The 25,153-nt window shown below is 42.6% G+C and overlaps 1 long non-coding RNA gene across 1 annotated transcript in view; it reads left to right on the top strand.

The window, feature by feature from the left end:
* The first annotated feature begins 2,863 nt into the window (after nt 1-2,863).
* The window catches only part of LOC137528303 (uncharacterized), a 42,910-nt gene continuing 20,620 nt past the window's right edge, over nt 2,864-25,153 (top strand). The window contains exons 1-2 of the long non-coding RNA XR_011023355.1: nt 2,864-2,977; nt 6,929-7,059. This is a non-coding gene — a long non-coding RNA (uncharacterized lncRNA). The remainder of the gene's footprint in view (nt 2,978-6,928; nt 7,060-25,153) is intronic.

Raw genomic sequence — 25,153 nt, 5'->3', positions numbered from 1 at the left:
ACTGATTCTAACTCAGAACCGTATATTAACTCCCTCTTTAGTATTCATGTTAACCACAGTAAATTTTTGTCATCCCAAACAATCAACCAACAGATGTTTCTAGCACTGCTTATCTTAAGGGCGAAAAGGAGATCAGGACAGGTCGTCTAATGATAGCCATCTGCTGCATCCATACTTCTTACCTTTGGTCAGATCATGCAGCTCTCATTCCAACTGCTTTAGCCACATAGAAAGAGTGACTGAGCAGAGTATATTCATGAGAATGTGCATTTTCCTATGCTCTGATTGGAAGTGCACTTTGCTTAACATGAATTTGTACATTACATAAATCAGCAAGGCATATGTCAGCATTATCAAATCAGATTTGGCTCCATGTGTGAAAGTGCTAACCCTCTGCCCCAGATGTTCACAGCACCTGACAGAGACACAGACATCTTGATGGCGTTGGTGGCACATTTTAGTGCTAGAATAGTGATAGGTTCTCAAAAACAAGTTAAATGTCATTGTCACACCCTTGTTAAGGCCAATTTCTTTCCTGCTAAGCCCAGATACCGCATGCTCACATCAAACTGGTGCTGATGCTTTCCTGCCAAGTCACACTATTTATTTTGGGGAAATATATGAATTGTGATTCCTACAGAAATGACAGTTTGTATGTAACACACGTATTTTACAGTGGACCTGAACTCTTGCACGAGATAGAAGGAAAGCATAGGAAAATGCACCCTGTATGTATTTAGAGAGTAGTATGTCTAATTCTACCTCATCTGTGCCTAATCACTACTGTAATTTGATCTCTCAGCTGTGTCAGCTTAGGTATCTCCTCTGCCATGGCAGAACAGCTAATTGGTAAACACAGGATGTTAACAATATGTCTGCTTCCTCGAAAGCAGGAATAAGACACACTGCAGATGAATTGGAGCTGTAACAAATAAATGTTTTTCTTTAAAGGTTATTATGCAGTTGCTTATATTTTAGAGCAGAGAGGAAGTTCTGAGTTCAGGTCCACTTTAAATAAAATATATTTATTTCCTCCCTCCCATGATTAAATATGTGCTCCTGCCCCTATGATTTCTATTTTGAGCTTAGCTTTAAAGAGAACCCGAGGTGGGTTTGAAGAATATTATCTGCATACAGCGGCTGGATCTGCCTATACAGCCCAGCCTCTGTTGCTATCCCAAACCCCCCTAAGGTTCCCCTGCACTCTGCAATCCCTCATAAATCACAGCCACGCTGCTGACAAACAGCTTGTCAGAGCTGGCTGTGTTTATCTCTATAGTGTCAGTCTGCTGCTCTCCCCGCCTCCTGCAGAACTCCGGTCCCCGCCTGCATCCCTTCCCTCCCTGCTGATTGGAGGAAAGGGATGGGGGCAGGGACCGGAGCTATGCAGGAGGCGGGGGAGCAGCTGAGACTGACACTACAGATGTAAATACAGCCTCACAGCACGGCTGTGATTTATGAGGGATTGCAGAGTGCAGGGGGACCTTAGTGGGGTTTGGGATAGCAACAGAGGCTGGGCTGTATAGGTAGATCCAGCCTCTGTATGCAGATAACATTCTTTAAATACACCTCGGGTTCTCTTTAAGAGGGGTCACATGATGAAAAATGTTAGGAACTGGGACATTTAAAGTATTTGGACACCAAAACTGCAGGCTGCCTGCATCTCAAAGAGTTAGTATTGTAATTAGTTACTTAAACTTTGTCTAGGTAGTTAAACGAAGACTAGGGTAAAAAAAAAAGATCATCTGAATGAAGGGCTTAAATGAAGGGGTTAAAAGGCACTTCTATCATCGGTTGGAACTGGGAGTTCAAACAATTGCTCATAACAGATACTATACCAAAACTGCGTCTTTAACCATCACTGGTTACCTCCGCTGATCTATGGAGGTTCCCATTATACATAGGCTTGAAAGTCCACAGATGTCACCTTTGAACTGTTTTCAAGGCCTGATGCAGACAGTACAATAGTTTGATCTAGTCCTTGTAGGACAAAGTCTTACTGCAGTGCTCTTCACTGCTGTACTGCAAATCCTGGAAACAAAAAACTGTCTAGCAAGTCCGTACCAGCTGATGCTTTAAAGCGGGATTGTCACCATAAAAATCAAATTTCAACACTAACTGGTCTTAGTGTATTAAGTGATAAAGATGCTACTCCTGCATGCAAAACTGTCAAAACTTTTCCTGCTCTTATGGTTCGGAGTTATCACATATCTTAGGCGCACTGGCCCTTTAATTGCCATTGCCATTGGCTGGCAAAACAGTTGCATGCTGGGGAGTCTTTTTATCTATAATATATTCCTCCTCTTCCCTGTATATCCCCCTCCTTCTAATGACATAAGCCAGTGCACTTCCTAGTATAGACCTCAGTGGGAGTGTCTGAAGACTCTGGGAGGAGGGCAGGTTAACGGATACACAATTAGCAAGAGGAGAAAAAAGAGTGAGGGAGGAAATTATGTCAGGATTTGCTCCATTCAAAGGTAACCAAGATGGAAATTGTCTAGAATAGGAATCTCTGCTTTTCCTTTATAAAATTCACAGGAATCATAACGTAGACAGTGCAACACATTTGTTATGTAAGTAGAACTAGTATTTATCTACTTATATGTGTGTTTTTTTATTTCTAGGATAGCATGTGTGTCACTTGTTCTTTAATAGGTTACAATGCAAAAACTGACTGGCTCTTAAATAATGTAATTGTTGGTGTAGTATGTTAGTCACTTCGGCATGGCATATTAAGAATTGTCTGATAGAACCTTGAATGCAATGTGGTTAGGAGTACCTTGTTAATATATTATACATAGCTTGAATAACAAGAAGACATTTCTTAAATGCATCACTTGATACCCCATGTCACCAGGCTACAATAAATGGAGGAAACAGTTACTCAAGCCTACTCAGCATGGATCTCTTTTTTACAATAGCAATTCATTGACAGGTTTTGAAGCATAGAACAGCATCAGTGTGGAAAACAGCAGAAGTAAGTAACAAATAAAACAGGGATGCTATCTCACGTTATAGTTGTATTCCAGCGCCAAACATGTAAGTGAAGGCCCACAATTATACATTACAGGTAAACCCCAGACGGTCCCTGATTGTACCCTGTATTGAGGCCACACAATTCTGGATTGTGTTGAAATAATATTTCTTCTACTTGTGCAGTAAGAAATCACCTTCTCTCCTCAGAAAAAAAAGTACTGGTCAGTAATATTGGTATCTTTAAAGTGTACTTGAGATGGTGGTAGGGGGAAAATTCATACATACCTAGTGCTTCCTCCAGCCCCCTTCAGATCTTTGGATCCCTTGCTGTCTTCTTGGGCCGCCTCGATTCACTGCCAGGGTCCTCTGAAATGTCTCCAGTTGGTGCATGCGCAGTAGTGCTCCCATCAATGAGGGCATGCGTGGATGAGCTGCACATGCCCCAGTGTGTTCCAACAGAAGAAATTTCAGAGGACCCTAGCAACGGATCCAAGCAGCCCAGGAGGACGGCGAGGGAGCCAAAGATTTGAAGGAGGCTGAAGGAAGCCTCAGGTATGTATGAATCCCCCCTCCCCACGTTGTAGATTTCCTTTAAATTACCAACAACCTCCTAAATATATAGGGCAAAATCCTTAACTTTTTCTCCCAAGTTTTCTTCTAGGAGATAATTTTTTTTTACCTTCTGTTTAAATAACTTTTCAGCTCTCTGCAACTGAAAAAGTACCAAGTAGGTGAAAAGTACTGTTGAAATTAGTATTTTCTAGTTTGCTGGTGGCTTGAAGGAGTGGTCAGGCATTATATGCTGCCCCATTATATACATACCCAGGGCTTCCTCCAGCCCCTTGCAGCCGAGATGTACCACGTAGCTTCTCCACTTGCAGCTGCTAGCCCAGGTTCCCCACTGGTGCAGAGGCCGACCTCCTCTACTGTACCTACACGAGTGCCGCTGTCAATCAAGTCCACGTTGTCCGCAGTGTACTGCCTGTGCCGTATACTGCGGACAATGTGAACTTGATTGACAGTGGCGCTCAAGCAGGCGCAGTAAAGAACGCCTCTGCATCGGTGGGGACCGTGCGCTGTGAGCAGAGATGCTGCGTGGGACATGTCGGCTGCAAGGGGCTGGAGGAAGCCCCAGGTAAGTATATCATGAGGCAGCATATTATGCCTGACAACTCCTTTAACCACTTCAGCCTTCAGTCGTTTTTCACCTTATTCATCCAAGCAATTTTCACCTCCCATTCATTCCCCAATAACTTTATCACTACTTATCACAATTAATTGATCTATATCTTGTTTTTTCCATCACCAATTAGGCTTTCTTTGGATGGTACATTTTGCTAAGAATTATTTTTTTTCTAAATGTATTTTAACAGGACAAGTAAGAAAAAAATTGAAAAAATTCATTATTTCTCAGTTTTCGGCCATTATACCTTTAAAATAGTACATGCTACCATGATTAAAACCAACACATTTTATTTGCTCATTTTTCCCGGTTATTACACCATTTAAATAAACAAATAATGTCCCTATCACAATGTATGGTGCCAATATTTTTTGCGGAAATAAAGGTGCATTTTTTCAGTTCATCACTATTTACACAGTGATTTTGTTTAATTCCCATCCTGTAAGCTAGAGTGCTCGCTTACAGGAAGCACAAGGAGGACATGATTTTTTTGGGGGGTCAGAAAGACCGCACCCTCTGAAAAGAAGCCGTCAGTTTTTCTACCAGGGACTTAGATCAATGAATGGGAACTATGTTCCCATCCATTCATGTCCGGGCTACTGGGGGGGCAGCATGGGAGCGCGCGGGCATGCACGCTTTAGTGCGTGGGAGTGCGCAGACATGCGTGGCAGCTCGGCTGCAGCCTTTTGGACGTGACAGTCACGTCCAAAAGGCAAAAATGGTTAAAGAGCATTTTATTGATGAGATGTGAAAATTTAGTTAGGAGTGAACTTAGGAGAAAAAGTGAATAGGATCAAGCACATAGTGTTCAATGATTTGTATGCAGGGACAACGCCCAACTTTACTCACTCAAATTGGAGGTTCAGGCGGTGGTCAAGATTTTCCAAAACGAAAGTCCACTCACTCCGATGTGTATGAAAATTCCTCAAAAAAGCTTTATTTAGGCAACTGGTACAGCATAAAATGGCTAAAATGTTTCAGACTGTGGGCCCTTAATCATAGGCCTATGTCACTCCGGAGTGTGCAGATTTAGAGAACCATAGTGTTCAATGGTTTGTAAAAACTGTAGATGTGGTCCTTCTCTATTCAAGAGTGAAAAACATGAGGAATAAAATATGAAACAAAAAAAAAAGGAAAAATCAAACATCAGTCATGTGCAGCTTTTGAATGATTTTCCATTAGGCACACTGATGATTTTCAAATGACACAGATAATTCATTTCTCCTATAACTCCATTAACATCTGATTTACAGATAATTGAACAAAATGTAGTTTCATGTAAGAACTGAATATGGTTGAAAATCTATTGAAAGCATTTGAATAATTAAAGAATTAAGTCATTTAATACAGGGTATGCCTTTGAATCTGGAAGGAATTGTGGGTCACAATGCATTTGAAGTCCTGCAGACATCAAGGAGTTAACAGTGTAATAACAAAAGGCAGAAGTGTCATCTTTAAAAAAAAAAAAAAAAAGGTAATTCTTTGTGAAAAGCGATCTGAGAGTCATCGCTGGAGAAATAATGAATAACAAGATGAATCTTTGAACAAACCAAATCAAAGAAATCCCCGCTGCCCACATCCCAGAGAGCATCAAATGGAGCTTCCTGCAGGAAACATTAGTCAGAAATTCTGAAAAATCCAAAATATTTTATAATTCATATGGTAGATACATACCGCTGAGTGCGAGGAATTCTTTCTGCATGAAAAGCCAGCAAGTGGCACCTCATTAAACAAGACCTAGACTTAATCTAACTTGGAAGAGATAAAAAAAAGGAAGGCTTCATGTGAGGCTATCCAGCCTGAGGGCTTAATCTCAAAGCTTTCCACTATAATGAATGAATTAAGTAGGGCAAGTGATTAACAACAAAGAAGCTATTAAGTTATGATAAAAACAGAATTCCATGTCATTTTTGTGTTTTAGACAAGTCCATTTAAACAAAAAAATTAAACAGGAAAATTAATAAGACAAACCTATGCGATATTTAATACATTGATGACATTTTAAAATGAATTATATAGTATAACCTATCAGAACACTTAAAGTGTAACAGATAGACAGTGTCACAATTATACATACAATAATATAATATTTTTTTTAACAGATATGCAGGTTATATACAGTAAAAGTGAACTAAATGGTATATTAAAGAGGGGAAAAAAATAATCTGTTAAATGAACTTAGAGTGGTCATAACTTGATTTTCCTGTACAATCAGCCAATCAATTTGATCATTTTATCGGATCGAGGGAGAATTGAATATGTTTCACTTGACTTATAAAAACTGGCTGATATCTGGTCAAATTCGACCAATTAATTTGATCAGACAGGATGGAAGATATTGGTTGAAGGTAAAGGAATCAGCTAATGTTCATTCACATGATTTCAGTAGACACAGAATCAATTTTTGGTTTCAGTGCATGAAGGCCCAACACAGACCGATAGTGAATGAGAATCGCATAGGATTTCCTTCTTGTAGTGTGTGGGCTTTCGCTCAACCACATTGTGGTTGATCACGCAATAAAGTCGATCACTTAACCACTTGATGGAATATCAAGTACTGTATGGCTTGCTTTACTCTACAAAGGACTTCACTTTTCTGTCATGGAAAAAAAAAATCTAAGATGCACAATAAATAGAGATAATCATATTAATCTGTAATATTCAGCTTAGTGCATGCTCAGATATAATATGACAATTTATAAACACATTAAACAAATAAGGAGAAAGTATATTACTATTATTGAATATTTTGATTTACTCTTTTTTTAGATTTTTGAGAAGCAAAGAGTGATAGACCTCAGAGGGTTTATAATCTTTGAGCTGCCAAAGTCATCTTTCCTGTCTTTTACTATACAAAGTTCACCATGCAAATTATGAAAAGGGAAGTTGGCTTTAGCACGGTGAGTAATAACATGAAAACTTTAATGGAGAAACTGACACTTTTACATTAACTGGCAAAAGATTAAAGTTTTATGAAACTCATCATTATCTCTTTGTTCTAAAAGATTATTTACAGCATAAAATCTACTTAAGTACCACAAAAAATGTAACAAAACAACATTCAAACAGTTAAACACAGCACTTTGTTCGTCAATGGAAAGCTCCTTGCTTCAGTGGACAGCTTCTGGCTGCATCCAAAGAGGTGATAGGCTGCATCCAAAGAGGTGATAACATTATCTTTTGTTTACATTTCTTAGTCAGATACATTTAGAAAACAGTAGCAAACTGTCGAAACTGAACAGTACTGATCTGAAAAGCTGAAAGAGCTCAAAAGAGATCACAAGATAGATTTTAATATATAAATACAGCAGCTATTCAATAAAATGCAATAGCAGCTTTCAGAGCAGATAAACTGTACTTTGGGGATTTATAAACAGACAATATTACTTGTGCACAAAAGCAAATATGATAATTGTATGGTTAATATAAAATAATAAAAACACATTTATATTGAATGATATGTCAGAGTTTTATCACACTTTAAGTGGGTTGGATGAGTCTGTCAGTGAGTGAAAAAAACATATTTAATTCCTGTGGTTTTATGTAAACAAATTCCTCCATTTTGAAAGTATAATTTTACACGGTAGTGTCTTGGGAAGCATATTAAATTCAGGATATTGCTCTAATTGATGTGTTTTCCCCACCATTATTAAATAAATAGTATTTATAATTTGGGATAATTATGATTTATTAGAGATAATCTATCACTGACACACAGTCTGGCAGATGGCAACATTAAGAAATCTGTATAAGTTTTGCTTAGTAAATATTAATATGCCATTTACATTGCATTAAAATTTCAGAGAAGTTCCACACTTGCATCTCTTTGCAAATTAAAAAATCTCATTCATACAAGAAATATATATTTTATGAGATAAAAGGCAACCACAACATATTAAGCCCCCACCACATAATTTCGATACATGCGTAGTGGTGATTAAATTGTATGGCAATTCTAACATTTAGAAGGTCAGTTAAGGTTCACTCCAGTTTCTGACTTGTTGGATTGAACTGGCTGCAGCAAAACCTCCCTATTCACCTAATGGACTAGGAAGCACATAGACAATATAGTAAGGAGCCGTTCACATCACAAACGCGGACGGCCACGCATGCGGAATGCAACGCATGCCATCCGCGTTTGTATGCGTTGCGTGGCTGATCCCATCACTGAAAAGTGAATGGGACAGCCGCGCGTTTTTGCAAAATCTGCGTGCAGCATGCATTCCCGGACCGCACAGGTCCGGAATGCATGCAGTGTGAACATCAGACAGTGCACTCTATGCATTGTCTGATGTCGTGCGTGTCGGCCTCCTGCACGAGTTTCCAAAACGCGGCTGGAAACGCGTGCAGTGTGAACGGGCCCTTAATTATTTTGTATAGCTATGTGTTCCTTTTCATGGTACTCAAAATATGTCTCATGGAATCTTGTAGAAAGTGAAAGTCTTATTTACAGTGTTTCCACTTTTTCTCTCTTTGGTTCAGGTTGGAAAAGATTAGAAACATAGTTACTTAGTTGGGTTGAACAAAGGCATGTCCATCAAGTTCAACTATAAAGCTCAATGAGAGTTTCTTTACGGAGTCTGCAAAGCAACATGGACCTACCCTGACCCAGTTCTACCACTTGAGTTTAGGAAAGGGGGAAATACTATGGTACAAGTTAGCAGCTATGACTTGCTTGGCAACAGATATTGGTTATGCAATGAACACATTGTATTTTGAGTGGACATTTTGATTTAACATCTTTTTTTCTAAATACCTTCCCATGTCACCTTAAGGTCCACTCATTCTACCTCACCCTGACATGTCTAACACTAAACAAAATCCGTCTGCTTCTGCTCTCCTCTTATACAATTGCCTAATCTTTGCCACTTCACTACTTGATTCTTAATTGTAGCCAAACCCCCAACCCCGTGTCTAGCTTTAAAATAATGCCTAACCCCAATCTCTCTCTCTTAACACAATGCCTATTGCCTAACCCTTACATGTAGTATCATTATTACTACACTCACCTGATACTTTCCCCTAATCCTGACCAATAAATATTACTTAATCCTAAACTGGTCCTAGCCTCCCTCTAATTCTAACTACCCTTTCATAAAATCTAAATATATTCCCCATGCCTACCTTTTCTCCAAGGGGTGGAGTCAGGCTGGAGGTAGGAAGGACCAGAAGGTGAGTGACACCTGAAGGTGGATGCCACTATCTAAGCTGGAGACTATCTCTTAATGAGGGAGATCGCTCTTGAGGTCGGGCAAGCCAGGTCGGCAACACACGGTCAGATAAAGTACATAGACAGAAGGCTGATTCGGTATCCAAGGCTAGCAGGCTTTGGCAACAGAGTATCAGATATGCGAGGTACCGAATCAGAGGACAGAGGAGTAGTCAGAAAAGCAATAAGTCATAACAGATATCAAACAATGCCTAGTCTGGGTGTGAGGTCCTTGGTCTCTACACCCTGGAACTAGTCTGAAGTATAACAGAATGATTACACAAGTTCCCTTGTCTTGGGTGCGAGGTCCGTGGTCTCAGCACCCTGGAACTAGTCTGGAATATAACACAGATGACAGTACAGTTCCCTAATCTTGGGTGCGAGGTCCGTGGTCTCAGCACCCTGGAACTAGTCTGGAGTATAACACAGATGACAATACAGTTCCCTAATCTGGGTGTGAGGTCCGTGGTCTCTACACCCTGGAACTCGTCTAAGCATAAACAGAACAATAATACAAATATTTCTGGCTCAGTGTGAATTCCCAGGTCCTCCTGGTTCAAACACACTGTGGGATCTGACTAAGGTCTGAGTGCTTCCACGTAGTGATCGCAATGGCAGACAACTTGAGACTGGCCAGCAGCAAGTATATATGGAGTAGTGCTCTCCAGCACCACCCCTAAATGATCAACCAATAGAATCTTGCTCTGGCGTCAGCTGATCGGTGTGATCAGCTGACTTCTCCTGTTCAGTAAAAGAGTTCTGCCTCTCAGCGCGCGCGCGTGTATTTCTAAGCCAGTGTGCACTAACAGACCCAGCCACACCAGACCCACGCCGCCGCGTGCAAACCGCCGCGCCGGACGCGGAACCAGCCGCCTTGCTGTTGTCACATGCGGCGGCTTTTCCGCGTTCTGCCCTGCCACCAGACGCACGCTTCCGCGTGCAAACCGCCGCATTGGACGCGGAAACAGCCGCCTCCTCAATAGCAGACGCGGCGGCTTTTCCGCGTTCTCTCACAAACACTAATCAAAAAAGCTGATAATAATTAAGTAGAGTGGTGTCATCGGTGCTGATGCTGAATCTACCTGCTTCACAAATACTAAACAATTGTTGAAAAAAAAAGTGAAAATACTCGAGATACAGAGAACCCAATAGCGTTTTTTTTTAGCAGGGTGGTAGGAAGCTCAGGCTATGGGAAGGATTTGGGAGACAAAGACACAGCAGGTAATTATACCATGCTTAATTTCTGCTTTAAGCTCACCACACACCATCAGATGTGATTTAGATCAGGTAAATGATCAGTATTTGACTAATTGAACAATTGCCTGGGAACTGCTGTACATCACATGATATTTAGCAGATGTAAGCTTTGTACTCCTTGATACTTACCATGGGGTTGATTCATTAAGCTGCGCTGCTAAAGCAGTGGAGCCTAATTAGAGGGATGCAATTTATGCAGACACTATATGCGGTAGTGCAGCTTAGCATGCACTGCTAACTTACTCACGCTCCTTCTAAGTAATGGCTGGTCCATTGCACCAGCCCTGAGCCCCAGCGGGTCCAGTGGCTTTATAGGACGTGATCCCCGTACTTTGATTGGCCCAATAGGCTGCCAGTCACTTGGAAGTGTGATTGCCTTTGCCTTCCTGTATGTATGTAACAATGACTGTTGGTTCTCCTGAAATGTTAATGCTGCTTCTAACTGTCATTCTTAAAATGTTATTTTAAAAAGTGAAGCAAGGAATATGATTGGTTCCTACGGGCAACACGAAGAAATACATTCTACTCGTGATGCTCTCCCTTAAAGTTAATGATCAGTTTTATCTCCCTCTCCTAAAAAGGGTTGCATTGAAGACTTGCAGTAACCTGTCTTTTTCCTATATGTAGTATGTAATCTTGTAGGATGTGAAATGTGAAATTGTTTGCCTCATCTGCAGGAATCTGAAACCATTGCAGCTGAAAATGGATTGTACAGAAGGGAAAAAAGTCCCGACTTAACAGTCAGGGGAACCTGTAATAAGTCTAAAGGTGCCCATTAAAGGTACAATATTTCCTTCAGATTTGATCTTTCAACACGATTTGAACGATCAAAACTAATCAGCAATTATCAATTGTTTCCATTAACAGAACTAAGGTTTTACATTCCGATTCAATCATAAAATCCATTCATATTCATTCATATTTTTTGCTTCGACAATCGACTAGAGAATCATTTCACATGGATTTGTGCCACAGATGGTGCAGATTTCAATACAATTCAATCAAAAAATTGCACTGAAAGATCGAATCTGAAGGAAAAAGTGTACTGTTAATAGGCAACTTAACATATTCCAAGTTAATACAGTTTCAATACAAAATTCCACTTTCTCTGTCCAGGATGCAGAAGTTACAGTCTTCAAACATTTACACAAATTCTTAGGGTTCGTACACACGCTCAACCAAGCTGCTTGATTGTTGTCTGATTTTTGTGTGTTGGACAACAATCAGTCATGTGTACGTTTGGCAAACGACTAGACGAGCGACTGATAACAAGCGGTTTGCCTGATCCATCCAGCAGATCAACTCACATGACTTTGGGCTGATATTGTGTAGTTGGCCATGTGTGTACAATGTCGTTTGAGCAATTTTGCTGTTCTGAATGTGTTGTTTTTTCCCTTTCATGCACAGGGCTAGGTCTTGTTATAATTTAAGTAGGCCCCAGTTATTTGGACTGAGTTAGTCAAAAAGGCTTGGAGTGCAGATCGGCCCTTTAAGGGGATTTTCTCTGAGAGAGAAAATCTGCAGTTCTGTCAGCAGAACTAGAACATACCAAGAAGCTGTTCTAGTACAAGGCCGCAGGTCTCCCTGACCTGCGCATGTACCGCCACTAGAACAATAAACATCAGCCGTGTTATGTAAATATCCACATTCCTGCATATAGGTCAGAAGCCTCATTGATTATTAATCAAGTAGGTGTGTATGATGACACCACGAGTGGGTCCACCAATAGTCTGATCTAGGGGGTGGCGAAGATGATGTCATATTTAACTCTTTCCTAGTCAGTATTAAAGGCTGAGGGAGCTATGGGAGCGCATTCTGCTCTTTACTTTCGCAATAGCTCGCAAGGCTGACTGGGACCTCAAAGTATGTTCTTCCTTTCTGTAATCTGATATAATGTATGCTGTACATAGGTAGTCTAGATGTAACATAGAGTAGATACAAGAAGACCTGGGTATCTTCAGCAGGAAGGTACTCACGCAGCTGTAACGCAACATGGAAGTCTGCTTTGCCAGGAGATGATAAACTGTATCTATCTGTATTTCTGTTACTTGAATAAATAACGTAAACATTGAAGAAGCCTGAGAAAGTCTATCTCCTGCTTGCTGTGTGGAGAGCCAAGTGATCTCACAGTCTGTGAGACGTAACTGTAAGAAGTTACTGGTGTCGAAGCAAGGTGATAAGAACAGTTTATAACAGTGGCGCTGAAACCCTTCCCTGCCTAGCAAAACAGGCAGACAGGGGCCAGGGGCCGAAGAAGAAGTTTTCAAGATATTCCACAGCAAAACAAGCGGAATAGACGGACGCAGACTGTAAAGCTTATCAAGCTGATACTGATAAGTGGTGTGGTAGTGTGCAGGAGCCAAGCACACGGGCTGCAATTCGAGAAAATCAGCGGCGAAACTCTTGGACGTTACACTGTGACTGCATTGTGCACTGCAGTCACCAGCCTAAATATGGGTCAGACGGAATCCTCTGGGGCCAGCTGGCAACGTGCTGCGAGAGGTGGATCCGCTGTGGGGGGAAAGGGAGCCCCCACAGAAAATTCCGGTGTCCATTCAGTTTCGTGGGAGAACCGTTGCAGAATGCTGATGAATTGCGAGGAATCTGCGGCTCAGGCACGTAAGATGTACGTTGTTATATGGCATTATCTGTGTTGTATTTGGTGTTATAACAAGGAGAGGATAATGTGTTAATATGTACATTCTGTGTTAATTGCAGTATGGAGGCTGCGGGATTCTCATCTCTCCCGTGCGTGGTGGGAGGGGTGGGAATAAGAGCAGCAGCAGAGTTTAGGTGCTTTGATTTTTCTTAGGAGTCAATGTTCCTGTGTGGCAGATGTTTTTTTCTCTCTCTCTTCTCTCTGGCTTGTTAACAAGAGTATGTTATGGTCTGACCAGTGTACTGATTCTGGGAAATGGGCCAGAGGTGTGTAAGGGGGGGGGTCCCCCGCGGCAGGAGAGAAGCCAGCTGTGTGTCACTCTGTTAGTAGTAGACAGGAGAGGGAAGTTGAGACAGTTGTTAAACTTAGAAGTAAGGTATTTCTTCGGTGAGCTGGCGTTTTTCCAGAGCCCGATCAGTGTGTTTTTTTTCCTCTCTGTCCGTAGTGGATAGCGTAGTGAGAGGTGCAAGCTTATCTAGTTCCAGTCAGGGCCTCTAAAAGTTCTAAATGTATATATAGGTTTAATGTTGTAGTCATGTCAGACTGATAAATGTGCGTCTCAGAAGTACTAGCTGTTAATATGGTTTAGAGTTACACTGCACGCTTGAGTAGTTCTGAGTTATGGCGGAGATAAGCTGCAGATGATTTGTGAGGAGAGAGAGTTTTCTACGTCCCTGGGTGATGCTAAGATGTAAAATATTTAGCATTGCAGCTGTGACGCAGTTTGTCTCAAGTTTGGCAAGCATCCCAGAGAGTATAGGTAGCGGAAGGCTGACTCTCGGTAAAATGTATCGATGCTGTGTGCAACTATGCATAAAAAATGTATGTTCTGTGTGAGTTTGTTTTCTCTCCTAAAGTTTATAGGATCGAGAGGCTGCTATGGGAGCAGCCATCTTAGCTGGCAGTCCAGGACTCAAAATGGCGGCAGTGGAGAGGGCCCGCCCCCAAGAGTCATGGCTCCCACACGTCATGGCAGGGGGGGAGGAGGGGCTGGGGGATCCACGTCACGTCAGGCTGTGCTCGTGGCTCCGGGCAGAGCAGCTGAAAGGAAGGGGGGTAGAAATACAGAGACATTCTACTGTGTGTCTCGGTTTTCAAAGTATTTCCCCAGAAGTTTTCCCTGGGTCCATGGAAAGGAATGCCAGGTTACGTGCACCAAGCTACTACTGTAAGATTAGCAGGAGCATGGATAGGAAGTGTGTCCCAGCTAGGTGCAGGGACACACGTAGCAGTGCAGGTCAGGAAAGTGTCTGTACTGAGTTGCTTACGGGATTATTCCTGTAAGTGGGGCACCTTAATGGGTGGTGCAGCATGAGTTCCCAATAGAGTATGGGGGGGGGGACAGTGCATCAGGGGGGTGCCGGAGGTGGAAAAAAGGGAGTTGACCAATCCGGGTTTCCGTCGCCGCTGCTGCAGAGCGGTAACGTTTTTTTCCGTTTTTTTGTCGTGGACAGGGCCAGAGCTTGACTAAGAGGTCTATGCTGGGCTGGGGCTGTTTTTTTGTGCGTTTTTTTCGTCCACTGATTGGTCAAATATGTTTTTTCCAGCTCCGATCAATTGTAGCACATAGAACAAGAACTGACAGCAGTTCATGGGGCAATTATACAGATGATAGAATTGCCGTTTACAGAGTGACAGTGTATCAGTACGGTGTTTGCCATGTGACTACCTACCACGTGGGCATTCAGGGATCTGCATACAGGCATCCGACGCTGATATGCTTAGCCCTGCACCCTGTGTAGTTTAAGTGTTAAGTGCTCCTTCCTACAGGGAGGCAGCCATTTTTCTTGTAAGTTTAGGTAAGTGGCACGGCAAACATTGATCAGAGGGTACAACACACAGAATTTCTAGCAGAGCTGGTATCGCGATGAAGTTCTAGATAAGTTAATGCGAAAATGAGTAAGAGCATTGCAGGCTCACCTGCAAAGCAGCAACAGGTGTGGCATCCGTAATCTGTGCATGCGACGGCCGCGCATGGACAGATAGGGGGGGATGTGGAGTGAGCAGCAATGAGGTGAGAGCTTCCAAAGGTGAAGTCCGCGGGAGCATATTTTAAACAGGTAAGTACTGAGGATAGTACTTAGGTAGGGGGGTGAAGTTTAACTCCAATCTACCAAAAAGAGTAAACAGAGTTCATGAGAAACATAAAGCAACGAGATCAATTACGATATATATTGATCAATTTAAAGTGTACAGAGTACAAGCCGCAGGGCGAATCCCAAATCATTAATAAGAATTGATTTGTTTGTATTTTGATTTCAGGAGTTGGGCAATATGGAATTGAGACAGCTGCAGTGCTGGCAGCAAAGATGGAGATGTCAGTCGGATAAGCGAAAGGTTCCAGATGCCAATCTAAGTTTGGAGAAACATGAGATTCCTGAAATTGGAAAGAGACTAAAACACGAGATTCCTGAAATTGGAAAGAGACTAAAAACCGAGGTTCCTGAGATAGGAAAACGTCTAAAAAAACTGACTGAGCAAAGCATAGTGCCAATTGCTAAGGTTTTTCTTTCCCAAGGTTGTGCTTTTATAATGAAGAGTACCGTGCTGATGGTGATCCTAGGTTGCCATTCCGTCCTAGGAGAACGAAGAGAGGACATTCTCATGTATAATAAGGGGTTAATGAGAATGCAAGGCCCAAGCATGTTAATGTTGGGTGACAAAGGTACTAATCCTTTCACAGATGGACCATGCAGGGACGGAGGAAAAGAGCACTTGTGCCAGGAGAAAACAAATTTCAGGGCACAATGTGGGTGAAAGGTCTGAAGGGGCAGGTGTGCGGGCAGTGGGAATTGAATGGCAGTGTAAATCTGCTATTGGGTACCACACTCCCAGAATCGACGCACCGATCCAAAGGTTTGTTAAAAGGTACATTGCAGTACAATGGGTACATGCAAAAGGTGGAGTGTGTGATTCAGGGGTACCTTGTCTTGGTTATGCAGAGTGAGATGGTTCCAGATTGGAGAGGAACAAGCAGGAGGCGTCAATTCTCCTGCCGGAGAGACGCGGGGGACAACATCACACTCTGGAACTACCAACAGAGAGCGCCTCTGAACCAACTATACACACGTAAAGGCTGGAAGGCCGAGGGTGGGTGGTTCTCGAAATAAGAAGTAAAAATCGAGATCAAGCCACATTTCCAGGTGACAAAGAGGGTGGGGAGAGCGGTCCCGGGGGAGGGAAAGCCAACACAGGGAACCCCATTCACACCACACGGGTCACCACAGGGGACGATATTACACAGTCCATATGCAGCCACTTATCCTCATGCTAGTTGGGTAAGTGAAGAGGTACTCTTAATTGAAAGATTGCAGAGAGTACAGTCTTCCCGACCTCAGGTACATATTGTGCCTCAGGACATAAGGGGGAAAGAGGTCCAATCAGGACAGTTGGAGGCATATTTTGTCAGGGAGAGGCAAAAAGATCCTGTGCAACTGAGATTGAACAAGGGGAGGTATATTAATTTTTCTGGAGAAGGATCTTTTGCATGGCAGCTTCGAGATGTTTGGGTGAACAAATGGAAACGGTGCAACATTCCTTTAGGCACCGCCACTTCCTTAGTTCCCACCTCAACCCATGTCTTACACCAGGACCTGAGAGGTCAACCTTTTTTGGTGCTAGACGGGGAGGTGAAACAAGTAGAGTTGTCCTCATGCGGGCAATTCTTGCAGAAGTACCTGCGTTGGCCGGGGCAAGTCAAATTTAGTGAAGAAGCCTGCAGGCTCAATAATTCAGAATGCGAGGCTACCATTCAAAAGATCCACCCTGAAGCCCAACCGATAGTTCCGGTGGCTGAAGGAAAGGTTTGGTTTTTTAACATAAGGTCTAATGATACATTCAAGGTATATTCTCATAATTGTTCCGATAAGGGGGATTTTCCAAGGGGAACATATTGTGGGAGCGGAGATCCCATATGGATCCAGTCATCCAGGTCGGATGACATTGTTTCTCAAATTGTTAAGAGAACTCTAAAGTGCAAAGTTTCACGGGTAGTTCCCGTCCTGAAAGAGAACATGACATGGGACAAAGGGGAACAGGGTTTGATCCAAGACGACCACATTTTGTTACAAAGGTTTAACAAAGGTTAAACAAACAGTACACTAAGTTAGAGGTAAGATTTCACCATGATACAGGTGATCTTAACGAGGTAGAACACAAAAATGAGCAGGTGAGTGCCAGTCTGACTTGGTGGACAAAGGTTCCGGTGATGTTCCAGGGACACTCGGACTGGGCCTCTGCAGTTCCAAAGTTCTTTCTACACCCACTGGTCGTCTGGATGGGGATGACAACGTTAGGCATCATTATCCAGGTGAGGTTGCGTGTTAAAATTACGTAAAACAAATTAACCTGGTCCAGAGATTGGTGCCTCATAAACAATCTCATGAACCGATATTTTCAAATTAAGGGATATACAGGGTTACGGGTATAGGTTTAGTAGTACCGGTGATGGAGTTGATTGTATAAAGGCGCTCTTTTAGAAGGCACCTGGCACTACTCCATTGAGTAACAAACAAACGAGTTTCACTTTTCTGTGGTCATGCAAGTTTGTGAGTGATACGCAAGTGACGCAAATGCTGAGCATGTGGTATAGAGGGACTTAGAAGTAGGGCCTCCCCAGAGAGCCTGGTTACAGGAAGACCAAGAGGTCTTGCTCTCTCTCTTCCAGGGGTAACCGCCTAGAGCAGAGAAGTTGTGTGAGCACGAACATCGAAAAGTGAAACATAAAGGAAAGAAACCAGGTACGGCTAGGTTCAGAAGTGGGGATCTGCGGATCAAGCCTTTTTAGGGGGGATTGTTATAATTTAAGTAGGCCTCAGTTATTTGGACTGAGTTAGTCAAAAAGGCTTGGAGTGCAGATCGGCCCTTTAAGGGGATTTTCTCTGAGAGAGAAAATCTGCAGTTCTGTCAGCAGAACTCGAACATACCAAGAAGCTGTTCTAGTACAAGGCCGCAGGTCTCCCTGACCTGCGCATGTACCGCCACTAGAACAATAAACATCATCCGTGTTATGTAAATATCCACATTCCTGCATATAGGTCAGAAGCCTCATTGATTATTAATCAAGTAGGTGTGTATGATGACACCACGAGTGGGTCCACCAATAGTCTGATCTAGGGGGTGGCGAAGATGATGTCATATTTAACTCTTTCCTAGTCAGTATTAAAGGCTGAGGGAGCTATGGGAGCGCATTCTGCTCTTTACTTTCGCAATAGCTCGCAAGGCTGACTGGGACCTCTAAGTATGTTCTTCCTTTCTGTAATCTGATATAATGTATGCTGTACATAGGTAGTCTAGATGTAACATAGAGTAGATACAAGAAGACCTGGGTATCTTCAGCAGGAAGGTACTCACGCAGCTGTAACGCAACATGGAAGTCTGCTTTGCCAGGAGATGATAAACTGTATCTATCTGTATTTCTGTTACTTGAATAAATAACGTAAACATTGAAGAAGCCTGAGAAAGTCTATCTCCTGCTTGCTGTGTGGAGAGTCAAGTGATCTCACAGTCTGTGAGACGTAACTGTAAGAAGTTACTGGTGTCGAAGCAAGGTGATAAGAACAGTTTATAACAGGTCTCTCATGAAGCAAGGTGAAACGCTTGCATCAGGCACAGGGATTACAGGGGCAACATGTTTGTACTGTGCGTTTACACTTACAGCATACAGTCAGAGTAAGAGGAGAAGCGAGAGGAGAGGGTGCGAAGTGAAGAGGTCATCATTGGGGAAAGGCAGCTTGATGTGCTGTATGAGGAGTCTAACAGTAAGTGAGGAGGGGGGAGGCAGGAGAGCAGCGGTGTTTCATTTGACTTGCACAGCAGAAGGGAGAGGGGGAACTGCTGTCCTGACTGAATGGAGGCTGGCCGACTGGCTGAGGGTGAGCAGTTTCTTTGTCACAGACTTGCCAGCCAGCCAGTCAGTGTGTTATTGTGTCTATCTGCAACATGTCATGTCTCAAGTTGCTGCATATGCTCCCTTGCTGACAGAGAACATTAAAGGAAGCAGAGTAGATTGTCTGGTGCTGTGTGATGATTCCAAATTGGGGGGTTGTGTGCATCCTCACAGGTTTTCCTCAGGCAGCAAAAAGTCTTAAACCGGCCCTGTTCGTGCACAGTTTTTAAATGAGTTGCTCGTTTAGTTGGTTGGTGTGTGGAAAATACAAGTTGTGACATTGATTTGTAGTGGTGTTGGTCAAGAAAGTAATTTTATCACTTATCATATCTGTACATGCCTGTACTTTACTAGTCATATTGAAATAGGTCCACTATAATCTCAGCTCAAGTTCAAATTATGGCTATAACACATGGCACTACTGGATGCACACTGTGACTTGTCAGAATACAGACTCAAATGAGCAAAGAAGTAGGCAGGGTACATTCTTCTGGGAGGAAACTTACCGTATATACTCGCATACAAGCCGAATTTTTGACCCCCAAAATGGGGGTCAAAAGTTGGGGGGTCGGCTTGTATGCGAGTCTTCCCTGGTGGTCTAGTGGTGGGTGGGTGGGTGGGTGGGTGGTCCGCGCCCCGCTCCCCCCTCCCCGCTCCCCCCGCGGCTGCCGCTGCTAATACCTGTTTAGGCAGCGGCCGCTTCTAATCCGCGTTCCTCTTCTTAAGTGTCTTCTCAGAGTATCACAGCAGCGCGCCCGGCGCTGCTGCTGTGACGATGCAGGGGGCAGGAAAGAGCGGTTCCCTTGGCAACGGCGATACAGATCGCCGCTATAGGGAGCCGCGCTCTTTCCTGCACTCTACATCGTCACAGCAGCAGCGCCGGGCGCGCTGCTGTGATACTCTGAGAAGAAACTTAAGAAGAGGAACGCGGATTAGGAAGCGGCCGCTTCCTAAACAGGTAATAGCAGCAGCGGGGGGGCGGAGCACTACCTACCTATGCTGGGCACTAAACTGGGCACTATACTGGCTAAACTGGGCACTATACTGGCTAAACTGGGCACTATACTAGCTAAACTGGGCACTATACTAGCTAAACTGGGCACTATACTGGCTAAACTGGGCACTATACTGGCTAAACTGGGCACTATACTGGCTAAACTGGGCACTATACTAGCTAAACTGGGCACTATACTGGCTAAACTGGGCACTTTACTAGCTAAACTGGGCACTATACTGGCTAAACTGGGCACTTTACTAGCTAAACTGGGCACTTTACTAGCTAAACTGGGCACTATACTAGCTAAACTGGGCACTATACTAGCTAAACTGGGCACTATACTGGCTAAACTGGGCACTATACTGGCTAAACTGGGCACTATACTAGCTAAACTGGGCACTATACTGGCTAAACTTGGCACTATACTAACTAAACTGGGCACTTTACTAGCCATACTGGGGCACTATACTAGCTAAACTGGGCACTATACTAGCTAAACTGAGGCACTACCTACCCATACTGGGCGCTATACTGGCTATACTGGGCACTATACTGGCAATACTGGGCACTTTACTAGCTATACTGGACACTACCTACCTATACTGGGCACTATACTAGCTATACTGGGACACACTGGGGGGCTGCACCAATCCAGCATTTCCTACCCCCGGCTTATATGGGGGTCAATCATTTTTCCCTGTTTTTTCAGGGAAAAGTTGGGGGGTCGGCTTATATGCGGGTCGGCTTAAATGCGAGTATATACGGTAGGCCTTTTTACACTTAATCAGTTTCTCTCAGTTAAAACAGAAAGAAAACTGATTTTCAAAGTAATGCCCATGTTTTCCTATGGCACCTTTCACACTTAACGCGTTTTAACTGAAATATTCTTCCCAATGCACTGCTATGGAAAAAACGCATACCAATGTGCACTAACGCGTACTAACGTATACCAACTGATTAAGTGTAAATGGGGCCTAAGGCTACATTTACATTGGGGCATTGTATTGGATTGTGGCGGACAATATAATTGCATTGCTAATGTGAAGCAATTATACTGTAATGGTATGCTCACATCGGCGCCTTAGTTGTGGAATACATCATCATAGTGTGAGGCATGCAGTGTGGTACTGCATAATGTGTGCATTAACAGTAGTAGTAAAGCATACTTTTCATTGGCTGTGTGTTTCACTGTATGTGGTGCATGGCCTGCTTTATGCATGATGCGACATCTCCCCTCCATTACAATCCTGTTTTTACAGGGAATGTGAACCTAGTATTTGATCTCTTTGACATGGAAGGCTGAACTACGTACATGTTGGGCAGTTCCACCTCTTATTTACTGGCAGCCAAGTGCCCTCTGAATGACAGGGTTTGCAACGCCACATGTGTCAGCATTTGTGTATTTACCTGGCTGGACCAGACAACTAGGTCTCAGTCATTCAGCGTTACATTATATTTATTGTGATTGTATGCTTGCACTTGTCACTGTAGCACTTTATATCTCACACCCCTGGTGAAGCAGCACTTTCAAACTGAAACATGTAAGATGCATTTTATGTATCAAGTTTAGATAAAGGAGAGCACCAACCTGATTACGGAAATGTCATCTCTATATATCAGATATAATCCAGGTGTTCTCCTCTTCGCTCTAATTTGCATATGTAGTGTTAATTGTCATTTTATATATATGTAATGTCAAGGTATACCAATATTTATTGAAAGCTAAGTTTTGAATATCTCAGATATAGCTCTGCCTTCAAACAAGAGTGTCATTTCTATATTTTTGCATTTAGTCAGCCAATTTCTGCTGTTGGCCTTTACCTGGCACCAAGAAACTGCCTCATGCTGCCTCTGAGTGTGGCTGCAGGTGCCTTGAAGAGATGGTTGCCCCCCATCTACCTGTAGCGAGCCAGTCCCAGGGCCCAGCAGTATATACATTTGATAAAGATAGTTGTTGAAAAGGGTGAAGGAAATGGCCGGTAGTGGAATATTGGTGAATTTACAGATATTCTATAACTTTATTCCTATATTAAATACTGGTAATATTTGCCAATATTTAACTATGACCTAACCTCTCCCTAGTCTCACTGGTGGTGCCTAACCTTAACCCCTCCATGGGTGCCTAACCTTAACCTCCTCAGGTGGGCAACGAAACTTAACCCCTGGTGGGCAACTAACCTTAAGTCCTCCCATGCCTACCCTACCATGACTCGCCAGGGTACTGATGAAAAGCGTACCTGCTGAAATAGCGGACAATGAGGCCACTCCCCATACAAACTATGGATGGCCCTGGCACCCACTATTTTAGCAGACCCCCCCTTTTCAACAGGATGTGTCATGCACCCTTTTCAACTGCTCCGCTGCCAGGTGCACCAGACCAACTGACAGGCAAAGCATTCACTGCCTTCAGCAATGAAAAATGGGCCTAACTTGCAAGGCTGTTTATGGGGAAATATTTTATTGATTATTAAAAATAAATCACTGACACAGTAAGATTAAACAAGTGTAATTATTTTGAAAGGAAGGAGGCAGCAGCTACACATCACTGTTATTGTGGTTGAGTGTGGAGTTAAACCTTCAATTACCATCCTTTCAAACGTACTAACTCGCTGGTTATTTTATTTGTAATTGTCTAATAGAACTTTAAACATACATGCGGTATTTGAGGATAACATTCAGTAAACATTGTTCTAATGAATGTTCTATAAATACCTTTTAGCATTTGAACCACAGCACCCAATCAGTGAATAGCCTTGATCTGCTGTGCATGATAATGATGGTAAAAGTCTAGCTATTATTGTTAAGCACAAATTTATACCTCTTTCCTGTTTTATTAAATAACAGATGAAAAGGGTGCGCTGAATAAACCTTACCATTTCCATAATGCAACATAATAATCATAAAGCATTGCATATGCTAACATTCAGTTGTTAGCTGAATGAACTGCCTTGAATTACCACTTAACTGGGAATAATTGCATTTAAATGGGCCAAATAGGAATGCTCCTAAGTGCAGTTGAACTGCTCCTTTAAAGAAGAGATTAATCCTATTTGATAATCAGCCACAGTGGCTGTTGTCTGGTGACAAAGATAAGTTCCCTTATTATCTGCTGTTCTTTATTGTGTTGAGACTGCAATTTTTTCCTTGGCCAAATGTTGCAGCGTTCCCTGTCTTGCATTTTATAATCCAGTGAAATAAATTAGAATGCTCTTTCCAATCACACAACAAGCTCTTCTCCCAAGTGGGATTCAGCTGTTTGTTATCATGCATACTGCCACAGTCAGGCTTTCCGGAAAGAAAAAAAGTTAAACACTCCAAATTATCATTTTTTTAGAGTTGGTCAGCCTAGATTACAAATAATTACCATGTGGTACTGCAGGCAGTAGCAAACAGGCTTTATGTGCACAATTATAAAGCCACACCTCAGAAAATACATAAAAATGCCCAAATCTATTTTTTTTTTCATTTTGTTTTAAAGAAGAACTGTAATTAAGGATTGAACGTCATCCCTATCAGTAGCTGATACCCCCTTTCCCATGAGAAATCTTTTCCTTTTCACGAATAGATCATCAGAGGGGTTTGTATGGCTGATATTGTAGTGAAACATCTCCCATAGTGTGATGTTAGGACCTAGGTTCTAACAGTTTCCTGTCTGTGAACCTGGTTGCCCTGTAGGAAATGACAGCTATTTCCAACTGCCAGGCAACCATTGCATATGTATATCTATTAAAAAAAACAACCTTTTAGCAAAGTTAGTGGGTGTGATTATAAATAATGGCTGTTGGTGCTGTCTAGTTTTTTCTTGTCTGCCAGTAGTAAAGATTATGGCATGGCATGCAGACTTTATTGTGGATCAAGCAATATGAACAAATTACATGGCGAATATCAATCATTTCTTGATCTCTCTTCTATTTTTTTTTAACTTCTCACTTTGCAATTTGTTGATTTCCCCCTTTTCGCTTAAAGAGACTCTGAAGTCTCAGAAAATTCAGCTTTTTATTGCAAAAACCTGTTGAACATTAATGCCCTAACTAAAACGCCACATCCCCGTGGCTGAAATCTAACTAAATCCCCCCAAACTCCCCGGGGCACACTGCGGGGAGCGCTTCCATGAGAGGCAGAGCTTTCAGCTGCAGCTCTGCCTCTACACGCGTCTATCAGCGCGGATCACCGCCTCCGCCTCCCCTCTCAATCTTCCTTCACTGAGAGGGGCGGGGAGAGGTGGAGATACGTGCTGATACACGCGCATGGAGGCAGAGCTGCAGCTGAAAGCTCTGCCTCCCGGGGCAGCAAAATCCACGACCAAGAAAGTCATGGATTTTGCGAGGGGGGTTTGGGGAGATTTAGTTAGATTTCAGCCACGGGGATGCAGCATTTTAGTTAGGGCAACAATGTTGAACAGGTTTTTGCAATAAAAAGCTGAATTTTCAGAGACTTCAGAGTCTCTTTAAGTTCCTCTTTAAAGCTGCCCATACACTCATCAAATTTCCCATTCGGTTCCCTGCAGATTTAATTCATCTGCTGGGAATAGTTTCCCCAACATGTCAACTGATAAATTTTTTGGTTTTTGAACAAAAAAACAATATAAATTATCAATCGGACAGGATGTAAAATTTTGATTGATCAGGAGCAAGGAGAGAACATTGGCAGATCGATGGCCCATAACTTTGCACTGCATTGTACAGTGCATTGCTGCAGTTCAATCAATTTTCAATAGATGCGCTGCTGGAATCTATTGAAAATTGATTGAAAGCATGTGGTAGGCATCAATTCCTTCTGAATTGATTCTATTCAGAAAAGAATCATTTTGGAACATTGGGTGAAAATCTGTGAGTGTATGGCGAGCTTCAGTTGGGAATAGTGGGAATGTTGGTCAGATTTTTAATGCTGTCTGTGTCAACTGTGAATATATACCCACCAATTTTTGTTTGCCAGTAACACAACAGAAAATGAGGAAATCTCTCCAATGGGCATTTGGAGAGCAA

This window comes from Hyperolius riggenbachi, chromosome 8 (genome assembly GCF_040937935.1).
Source record: "Hyperolius riggenbachi isolate aHypRig1 chromosome 8, aHypRig1.pri, whole genome shotgun sequence".
Classification (NCBI taxonomy): domain Eukaryota; kingdom Metazoa; phylum Chordata; class Amphibia; order Anura; family Hyperoliidae; genus Hyperolius; species Hyperolius riggenbachi.
This window is presented reverse-complemented; position numbering and strand designations above follow the sequence as displayed.